Raw genomic sequence first — 9,934 nt, 5'->3', positions numbered from 1 at the left:
AAACAAGGAAAGCACTTAAAACAGTGCTGGGTATATAGGAAGCATTCAATAAATAATAATTTTTATTGTGGTAAAATATTCATAGATTATACAATTTTATTTTTTAACTGCAGTTTTGTTTTTTATTTTTTTAAATCCTCACTCAAGAATATGTTTTATTGATTTTAAGGGAAGGGAGAGAGAGAGAGGAACATTGATCAGTTGCCTCCTATACACCCAACCAGGGATCAAACCCACAACCTAGGTATGTGCCCTGACTGGGAATTGAACTCGAAACCTTTCTGGTGTACGCAACAACACTCCAACCAACTGAGCCACCTGGCCAGGGCATAACCCTTATAACAATTTTTAGGGTACAAACATTATCAATCCCATTTTACAAACAAGGAAACTAGTGACCAGACCAGAGAATTTAAGGAAAGGGCCTAAGCTCACACAGCTTCTAATTGGCTGGGCCAGCATTTCAACTAGGTGGTCTAGTACCCGAGCTCAAGTTTTTTGTTTTTTGTTTTTAACGTACTGTACTACTTGTCAATAGAGATTATGTTATATGCTACAGAATGCATGTTTCACAATAAAAAAACTATTTTTTTTTTTTCAATTAAAGGCTAAATTTACAGCCCACAAGCATGAGGTCCTGGCCGCTCACCATATTTCAGCATGTCCTCCCAGCACAGAGCCTGGCACTGCACAGGGGCCGAGAAGTCAGTCAGTGATGGGGGAAGGGAGGGAGGACAGTTATGGGTGACAGATCATTGTATCATCTCTGAAGAAATTGCTCTATGACCAGAGGAATACCCGCCCCCCATCCTGGAAATATATACCACAGGGGCTCCTGCTGTGCACGAAAAGGCCAGGATTGCCCACAGCCTCATTCCTAACCCTTAGGAGGATCCACCCTGGATGCAGCCAGCCCACAAGGCCAGGAGGAGAGGTCCCAATCCCAGGACAGGTGGAGCGGGGGAGTAGATTTGCAGTTCCTTGATGTTGGAGTGGCAATTACTGTGCTATTTTTAGGTGATCCTGTATGTTTTCAATTAAACCTCTCAGACTGAAGCAATGCCAGTGCCATGCTTGCAGCTGGGAACAATGCTGTGGTTGGACCCTGTGAACCTTAATAAACAGAAATCTCATAATTGGGAGCTAGAAGAGAGAGAGAGCTCTCATGCACATGTCACTCAGCACACACCTCTGAGCTCAGCAGGAAGAGACCCAACAGGAAGAGAGGCACCTACATCTCCACAGGAAGTGACACCATTCTGTATGGGGAGGAAGAAAAGATTCCTCCTTGCCCAGTGACAGCTCAGCCAATGGGAGATCACCATGACTCAGCCAATGAGGAGCCACTATCCTTGAGCTTCCAGTTTCCTCCAATGGACTCTTCCTTTATAAACAACAGCCCCTCCCAAGTCCACAAAAGAACCTTCCTCTCCTCTGTTTCTGGATTTGGGTGGGATTCGCATTAGTCCACGTGCTCTGAATTGCAACTCTTTGTTGTTCCCAAATAAGCATATTTTGCTGGAGAAATATCTGGCTGGCTTTTTGTTAAAAGTCAGCACCCAAGCAAGTCGGAAGTTCTCGATTATGAAGCGAAGTTAGAGCTGTCGGGCAGGACGGAAGGCGCTAACCACTCATGGGACTTAGTTAAGGCATCAGAAGTCTCTTGCTCAGAAACACATCCCAAACTGGAATTCGTGAGCCAGTGCCGGCTGCGGCAGGCCTGAGCTGCTGAAGAGGATGTGGCTCAGCTGGCTGAGCATGTTCCATGCACCCAGAGGTCGCTGGTTTGATTGCAGTCAAGGCGCGTGCCAGGTTGTGAGCTCAATCCCTGGTAGGGGGGTGCAAGAGGCAGCCAATTCATGTTTACCTCTCATAGATGTTTCTATATCTGTCTCCCTAAACCCTTACTCTCTCTAAATCAATTTTAAAAAAAGTTATATATATACATATATATATACTTGTTAAACAAACATGCACAGACTTTATTGCTGATATAGTCTTCAAATTATCCATACAAAACTATTTTAAGCTATATTGAAGATTTTTAAAAAGACACAAAACATTAAAAACAAAAATCTTTCTCTTTTCCAGGAGAAATGATTTATGTTAAGTTACCCTCTTTAAACATCTCTGGTGTCAATTCTGGGTGAACCAAGATGGTCGCTTCCTGTCCTGGTCAATGATCCTCTTGCCTTGATCTTGTTCAGATGGTCTCTCTCATGTCCAGCACATAGTCTCTACAGTAGGAGCCTTAAAAGGACCCCCTTTTTGTTTCCCTGTCTTCTGATTTCTGCAGTGTCCTTGCACACATTCTCATAGAAATAGCCACAGCGGATGTTTCTGTTTCAGGTGACCACAGTCAGGACAAACATCTAAGTTGTTCTAAACTTTAATAAGCTTCTGAGGATTTCTTCCCCTACGCAGGTTAACTTCAATGCTGCGTCTGTTTTGGGGCACTGCCATCCAAAAGATACTATCCAAAGGGCTGGAAATCTCCTTACTTCCATTAGTATCATTTGCTGATTCTGTTAATATAGCTGGACCTTGGGCCACTAGCCCGGGTTCCCACGGAGTGCTGGGAAAGCCTGGCTGGTTCTTCAGAAGTTCCCTGCAGTCGCTCCCACCAGTTCTGGAGGACTCCTGGGCCATACGCCGTGGCGGACCCACCAGCACCACCATGGCTTCCCCGCCTGGCGGAAACCTTCTCTCTAAAGATATATATATATATATACATATATATATATACACATATATATATATATATATTTTTTTATCCTCACCCGAGGACATTTTTTTTTTTTTCCATTTTTTGCACAGATAGAGTGGGAGGGAGAGGAGGAGGAGAGAGAGAGAGAAACATCGATGTGAAAGGGACACATCGAGTGGCTGCCAACCGCACGACCAACCAGGGCTGGGGACAAACTGCAACCGAGGTACATGCCCTTAGCGGGAATCGAACCCGGGTCTCTCCGGACCGCAGGCCGATGCTCTAACCGCTGAGCCAAACTGGCCAGGGCTTTTTTTTTTTTTTATCCTCACCCGAGGACATTTTTCCATTTTTTGTTCAGATAGAGCGGGAGGGAGAGAGAGAGAGAAACATCGATGTGAAGGGACACATCGAGTGGCTGCCACCCGCACGACCACCCAGGGCCGGGGACAAACTGCAACCGAGGTACGTGCCCTTAGCGGGAACCGAACCCAGGTTTCTCCGTACCGCAGGCTGACGCTCCAACCGCTGAGCCAAACCGGCCAGGGCAAGATATATTTTTTTAAAAAGCAGAAAAGGGTCAGATGACCAGAATGCAAAATGTTATCCTAGCTTGGATCCTAGTCAGTTAAAAGATCGGGAATGGCCTTAGATTTTTTTTGAGGGCAGGAGTTGGCAGAATCCCAAAATCTGAATGCCTGCCTCAGACCCAGGGAGACCCAAGCAGGGCCTGGCTTCCAGTACATGAACAGGCAGCCCCTTCCTACACCTTCATCCACAAGTCAGGATTTAACTTTATCAATCACTATTGTTTTTGAAGTATTTCTCACCTTTTTTGTGTTGGGAAGACCTTTGACAGGAGCTGGGTCAGATGTTCTGGGTCAGCAAGTCTGAGACTCCTCATGGTTAGTGAGCCCTAACCTACTTACACTCACATGAAAATAAAGGCAGAAGGAACAGGGTGCCCTTCTCTAGTCCCCAATCCAAAGAGGGCAAATTAAGTTCTAGTTTTTGGTTTTTTTGTTTTTTTAAATCAGTGTCTCCTTGCTTTATTATCCTAAGCTCAGATCTTGAGGCACAGACTCTTGTCCACCCTCCTGCCCACCCTGACATGCACCTTTCTTTCTAACTTGCTCCATAATTATTGCTGTTTTGAGGTATTTGGGGTCCTCAAAAATTGACACAAATATGTGCATTAGTTTTCTAGAGCTGCCATAACAAAATACCACAGACTAGGGGACTTAAACAACAGAAATTTATTTTCTCATAGTTCTGGAGGCTGGAAGTTCAAGATCAAAGTGTGGGCATTGTTGGTGTCTTTTGAGACCTCTCTCCTTGATTTGCAGAAGGCTGCCTCCTCCCTGTGTCCACAGGGTCTTCCCTCAATAAGTGTCTCTCTTGGCCCATTTGGGCTGTTACACTTGCTATATCATAAACTAGGTGGCTTGTAAAGAGCAGAAAATTTTATTACTCGCCATTCTGAATTCTGGGAAGTCCAGGATCATAATGCTGACAGATTCAGTGTCTAGTGAGGGCTGACTTCCTGGTTCCTAGATAGCTGTCGTCTCCCTGTGCCCTCACTTGGGGGAAGTGGCAAGGGAGCTTTCTTGGACCTCTTTCATTAGTGCACTAATCCCGTTCATAAAGGTTCACCTTCATGACCTTATCACCTCTCAAAAGTCCGGCCTCCTAACACCATCATCTTGGGGGTTAGGATTTAACATTTTTGGGGGGCAGGGGGGGACATAAACATTCAATCTATAGCAGTATCTATGTCCTAATATCTTCTTTTTATAAGGACACTAGTCATTGTATTAGGTACCACCCATATGACCTGATTTTACCTAAACTACCTCTTTAATGGCCCTCCATCCAAACACAGTCACATTCTGAGATACTGGATGTTAGAGTGTCAATATATAAATTTGAGGGCAGGGTGATACAATCCAGCCCATAATAGCATGTAAATGACTGAGGAGGTTCTGTTAAATACAGCATGAGCACAAGTCTAATCAATTTACTTAAATTATTAGAAATAGCTAAATTTGTAGCAAGGGAGGCAGAAAAAACTGCATTGCTTTTGTCATCCTCATTTTTACTCGCACAGTATTTACAGTAGTATAAATTTTAGTATTGGTTAGCTCAGGTTTTAGCTAACTTTTTAAATTGTTTTTTTTTCTTTTTCTTTTTTTTTTATTAATTCATTTTTGTTACAGATGTTTCTCCTTTTTCCCCCATTGATTCCCCCTCCAACGCCCTCCCTGCCCTGTCCCCAGCTTTGTTGTCCATGTCCACTGTTCATGCATACATGCATATAAGTTCTGTGGTTTATCTCTCCCCCACCACCCCCTCTTCTGGGGATTGTCAGTCTGTACTTCACTTCCACGTCTCTGGGACTACCCCATTCCTCAGACTATTATGTTCATTATATTCCACAAATAAGTGAGATCGTACGATACTTGTCTTTCTCTGGTTGGCTTGTTTCACTTAGGATGATTCTTTCCAGGTCCCTCCATGTAGTCTCAAAGGATAAGAGATCTTTCTTACAATTGCGTAGTACTCCATTGTGTATATGTACCACTGCTTTTTTTTTTTTTATCCTCACCCGAGGATATTTTTTCCATTTTTTGTACAGATAGAGTGGGAGAGAGAGAGAGGAAGGGAGAGAGAGAGAGAAACATCGACGTGAAGGGACACATCACGACCACCCGCACGACCAACCAGGGCCGGGGACAAACTGCAACCGAAGTACGTGCCCTTAGCGGGAACCGAACCCGGGTCTCTCCGGACCGCAGGCCGACGCTCAAACCGCTGAGCCAAACTGGCCAGAGCTGTACCACTGCTTTTTTATCGATTCGTCTACTGATGGACACTTGGGCTGTTTCCAGATCTTAGCTATTGTAAATAGTGCTGCTACGAGCATGGGGGTACATATATTCTTTCTGATTGGTGGTTCAGGCTTCTTAGGGTATATTCCTAAAAGTGGGATCACTGGGTCAAATGGCAGTTCAATTTTTAACTTTTTGAGGTAATGCCATATTGTTTTCCATAGTGGCTGCACCAGTCTGCATTTCCACCAGCAGTGTACTAGAGTTCCCTTTTCTCCACACCCTCGCCAACACTTGTTGTTCGATGATTTGTTGATGGCGGCCATTCTGACAGGTGTGAGGTGATACCTCATAGTTGTTTTAATTTCCATCTCTCTGATGATTAGTGATGTTGAGCATTTCTTCATATGTCTCTTAGCCATTTGTATGTCCTGTTCAGAGAGGTGTCTATTTAGTTCCTCTGCCCATTTTTAATTGGGTTCTTTGTCTTCCTTTTGTTGAGTTGTATGAGCACTCTATATATATTGGAAATTAAACCCTTATCTGATATATCATTGGCAATTATGCTCTCCCATATAGTGGATAGCCTGTCCATTTTGATGATTGTATCTTTCACTGTGCAGGAGCTTTTGAGTTTGATGTAGTCCCATGTGTTCATTTTCTCCATTGTTTCTATTGCCTTAGGTGATGTATCAGTGAAAATTCTGGGGCGTATGATGTCTGAAATTTTGTTGCCTACAGTTTCTTCTAGGATTTTTATGGATTCATGAGTTACATTTAAGTCTTTTATCCATTTTGAGTTTATTCTTGTGTAGGGTGTAAGCTGATGGTCTAGTTTCATTTTTCTGCATGTAGCTGTCCAATTTTCCCAACACCATTTATTAAAGAGGCTGTCCTTACTCCACTGTATGCTCTTGCCACCTTTGTCAAATATTAATTGAGGATATTGCCTTGGGTCCATTTCAGGGTTCTCTGTTCTGTTCCACTGGTCTATATGCCTGTTCTTGTGCAAGTACCAGGCTGTTTTGATTACAGTGGCTTCGCAGTATAATCTGAAATCTGGTAATGTGATCGCTCCAACTTTGTTCTTTTTCAAGATTGCTGTGGCTTTTCGAGGTCTTTTTTGGTTCCATATGAACTTTTGAAGTACTTGTTCTAATTCTGTGAAGTATGCCGTTGGTATTTTGATGGGGATTACATTGAATCTATAGATTGCTTTGGATAGTATGGACATTTTAATGATGTTAACTCTTCCAATCCATGAACAGGGTATGTGCTTCCACTTGTTTTATATCTTCCTCTATTTCTTTTTTCAATGACCTGTAGTTTTCTGCGAATAGGTCCTTTATTTCTTTGGTTAAGTTTATTCCTAAGCATCTTAATTCTTTTGCCGCAATGGTAAATGGGATTGTTTTCTTAGTTTCTCATTTTGTGAGTTCATCATTGGTGTATAAGAATGCCATCGATTTCTTGACATTAATTGTGTATCCTGCTACTTTTCCAAATTCATTTATTAAGTCTAGTAAATTTTTGATGGAGTCTTTGGGTTTTCTACATATAGTATCATGTCATCTGCAAATAATGACAGTTTCATTTCCTCCTTTTCAATTTGGATTCCTTTTATTTTTCTTCCTGTCTGATTACTGTGGCTAAGACTTCCAGTACTGTTAAATAAGAGTGGCAAAAGTGAACATCCTTGCCTTGTTCCTGTTCTTAAGGGAAATGCTTTTAGTTTTTGCCCATTGAGTATGATGTTGGCTGTAGGTCTTTCATATATGGCCTTTATTATGTCGAGATATGATCCCTCTATTCCCACATTGCTGAGGTTTTTATCAGAAATGGATGCTGTATTTTGGCGAAGGTTTTTTTGGCATCTATTGAGATGATCATGTGATTTTTATTCTTCGTTTTGCTTATGTGGTGTATCACGTTTATTGATTTGCGAATATTGTACCAGCCTTGCATCCCTGGGATGAATCCCACTTGGTCATGGTGGATAATTTTTTTGGTGTATTGCTGGATCCGATGTACTAGTATTTTGTTCAGGGTTTTGGTGTCTATGTTCATCAGGGATATTAGCCTATAGTTTTCTTTCTTTGTAGTGTCTTTTTCTGGTTTTGGAATTAGAATTATGCTGGCTTTTTAAAACAAGTTTGGAAGTCTTCCTTCTTCTTGAATTTTTTGAAATAGTTTGAGGAGAATGGGTGTTAGTTCTTTTTTGAATGTTCAGTAAAACTCCCCCATGAAGCCATCCGGGCCTGGGCTTTTGTTTGCTGAGAGAGTCTTGATTACATCTTCAATTTCTTCTGTTCTTATTGGTCTGTTCAAGTTTTCTATCTCTTCCTGGTCCAGTTTTGGGAGGCTATGTGTTTCTAGAAATTTGTCCATTTCGCTTAGATTGTCTAATTTGTTGCCTTATAATTGTCCATAATAGTTGTTAACAATCTTTTGTATTTCTGTGGTGTCAGTTATTACTTCTCCTCTTACAGTTCTGGTTTTGTGTATTTGGGTTCTCTCTGTTTTTTGGTGAGTCTAGCTAAGGGTCCATCAATCTTGTTTATCTTTTCGAAAAACCAGCTCTTTGTTTCATTGATCCTTTGAATTGTTTTTTTGGACTCTATGTTGTTTATTTCTGCTCTGATCTTTACTATTTCCTTCCTTCTACTTGCTCTGGGGTTTTCTTTTTGTTTGCTCTCTAGTTCTTTAAGTTGTGAGGTTAGATAGTCTATTAGAGATTTTTCTTGTTTTTTTTGAGGTAGACCTGTCGTGCTATGAACTTCCCTCTCAGAACTGCTTTTGCTGCATCCCATAGATTTTGTGTTGTGTCTTCATTTTCATTGGTTTCCAGGAAGTTTTTAGTTTCTTCCTTGATCTCCTCTGTAACCCATTCATTGTTTAATAACATGCTATTTGGCTTGCATGTGTTCAAATCTCTTTGCATGTTCTTGTTGCAATTGATTTCTAGTGTCATGCCATTGTGATCTGAGAAGATGCTTGATATGATTTCAGTCTTCTTGAACTTGTAGAGACTTCGTTTGTGTCCTATCATGTGGTCTATCTTTGAGAATGTCCCATGTGCACTTGAGAAGAATGTGAATTCTATAGTTTTGGAGTGTAATTCTCTGTAGATATTTATTAAATCCATTGGTCTAGTGCCTCATTTAGAGTCTCTGTTTCCTTGCTAATTTTTTGTCTAGACGATCTAACCAGTGATGTCAACAGGGTGTTGAAGTCCCCTGCTATGATTGTATTGCTATCGATTTCTCCTTTGAAGTCCTCCAGAAGATTTTTAATATATTTTGGTGCTGCTATATTGGATGCATATATGTTTATCAAAGTTATATCTTCCTGTTGGATGGATCCTTTCAATATTATGTAGTGGCCTTCTTTGTCTCTAGTTATGGCCTTCATTTTGAAATCTATTTTATCAGATACTAGTATTGCTACCTCAGCTTTTCTTTTCTTTCCATTTGCTTGGAAGGTTTTTTTCCATCCCTTCACTTTCAACCTACGTGAGTCTTTTGTTGTGAGGTGGGTCTCTTGTAAACAACATATAGATGACTCATGCTTTCTTATCCAATCAGCTACTCTGTGTCTTTTTATGGGAGCATTCAGTCCATTTACATTTAAGGTGATTATTTATTTATTTTTTTATCCTCACCCGAGGATATTTTTCCAGTTTTTGTTGTTGTTGTTGTTGTTCAGATAGAGTGGAAGGGAGAGAGAGGAAGGGAGAGAGAGACAGAAACATCGATGTGAAGGGACACATCGAGTGGCTGCCACCCGCACGACCAACCAGGGCCGGGGACAAACTGCAACCGAAGTACGTGCCCTTAGCGGGAACCGAACCCGGGTCTCTCCGGACCGCAGGCCGATGCTCTAACCGCTGAGCCAAACCGGCCAGGGCTAAGGTGATTATTGATATGTACTTATTTATTGCCATTTTTGTTTATTGTGGTTATATTTTTCTTCCGATTTCTCCTGCTAATTACAGCAGTCCTTTTAACATTTCTTACAGTGTTGGTTTGGTGCTATAATGTATTCCCTTAGCCTTTTTTTTGTCTGAGAATCTCTTTATTTAACCTTCTATCTTGAATGATAGCCTTGATGGGTAGCGTAGTCTTTGATTCAGATCCTTGTTTTTCATGACCTTGATTACCTCATGCCATTCCCTTCTGGCCTGTAGTGTTTCTTGTGAGAAGTCAGCTGAGAGCCTTATGGGGTTTCCTTTGTAGGTAACCTGTTGCTTATCTCTTGCTGTTTTTAGGATTCTCTCTGTCTTGAATTTTTGGCACTTTGATTACTATGTGTCTTGGTGTGGGCTTGTTTGGGTTCTTCTTACTAGGGGCTCTCTGTGCTTCTTGAACTTGAATGCCTTCTTCCTTCATGAAATTAGGAA

The 9,934-nt window shown here is 41.6% G+C and overlaps 1 pseudogene; it reads right to left on the bottom strand.

The window, feature by feature from the left end:
• Positions 1-2,136: 2,136 nt before the first annotated feature.
• LOC118636598 lies at positions 2,137-4,185 on the bottom strand (annotated as a pseudogene).
• Positions 4,186-9,934: the final 5,749 nt, after the last annotated feature.

The sequence above is a fragment of the Molossus molossus genome, unplaced genomic scaffold (assembly GCF_014108415.1).
Source record: "Molossus molossus isolate mMolMol1 unplaced genomic scaffold, mMolMol1.p scaffold_m16_p_1, whole genome shotgun sequence".
NCBI classification, from domain to species: domain Eukaryota; kingdom Metazoa; phylum Chordata; class Mammalia; order Chiroptera; family Molossidae; genus Molossus; species Molossus molossus.
Note: the sequence above shows the minus strand (reverse complement) of the source record. Positions and strands in the feature narration are given on the sequence as shown.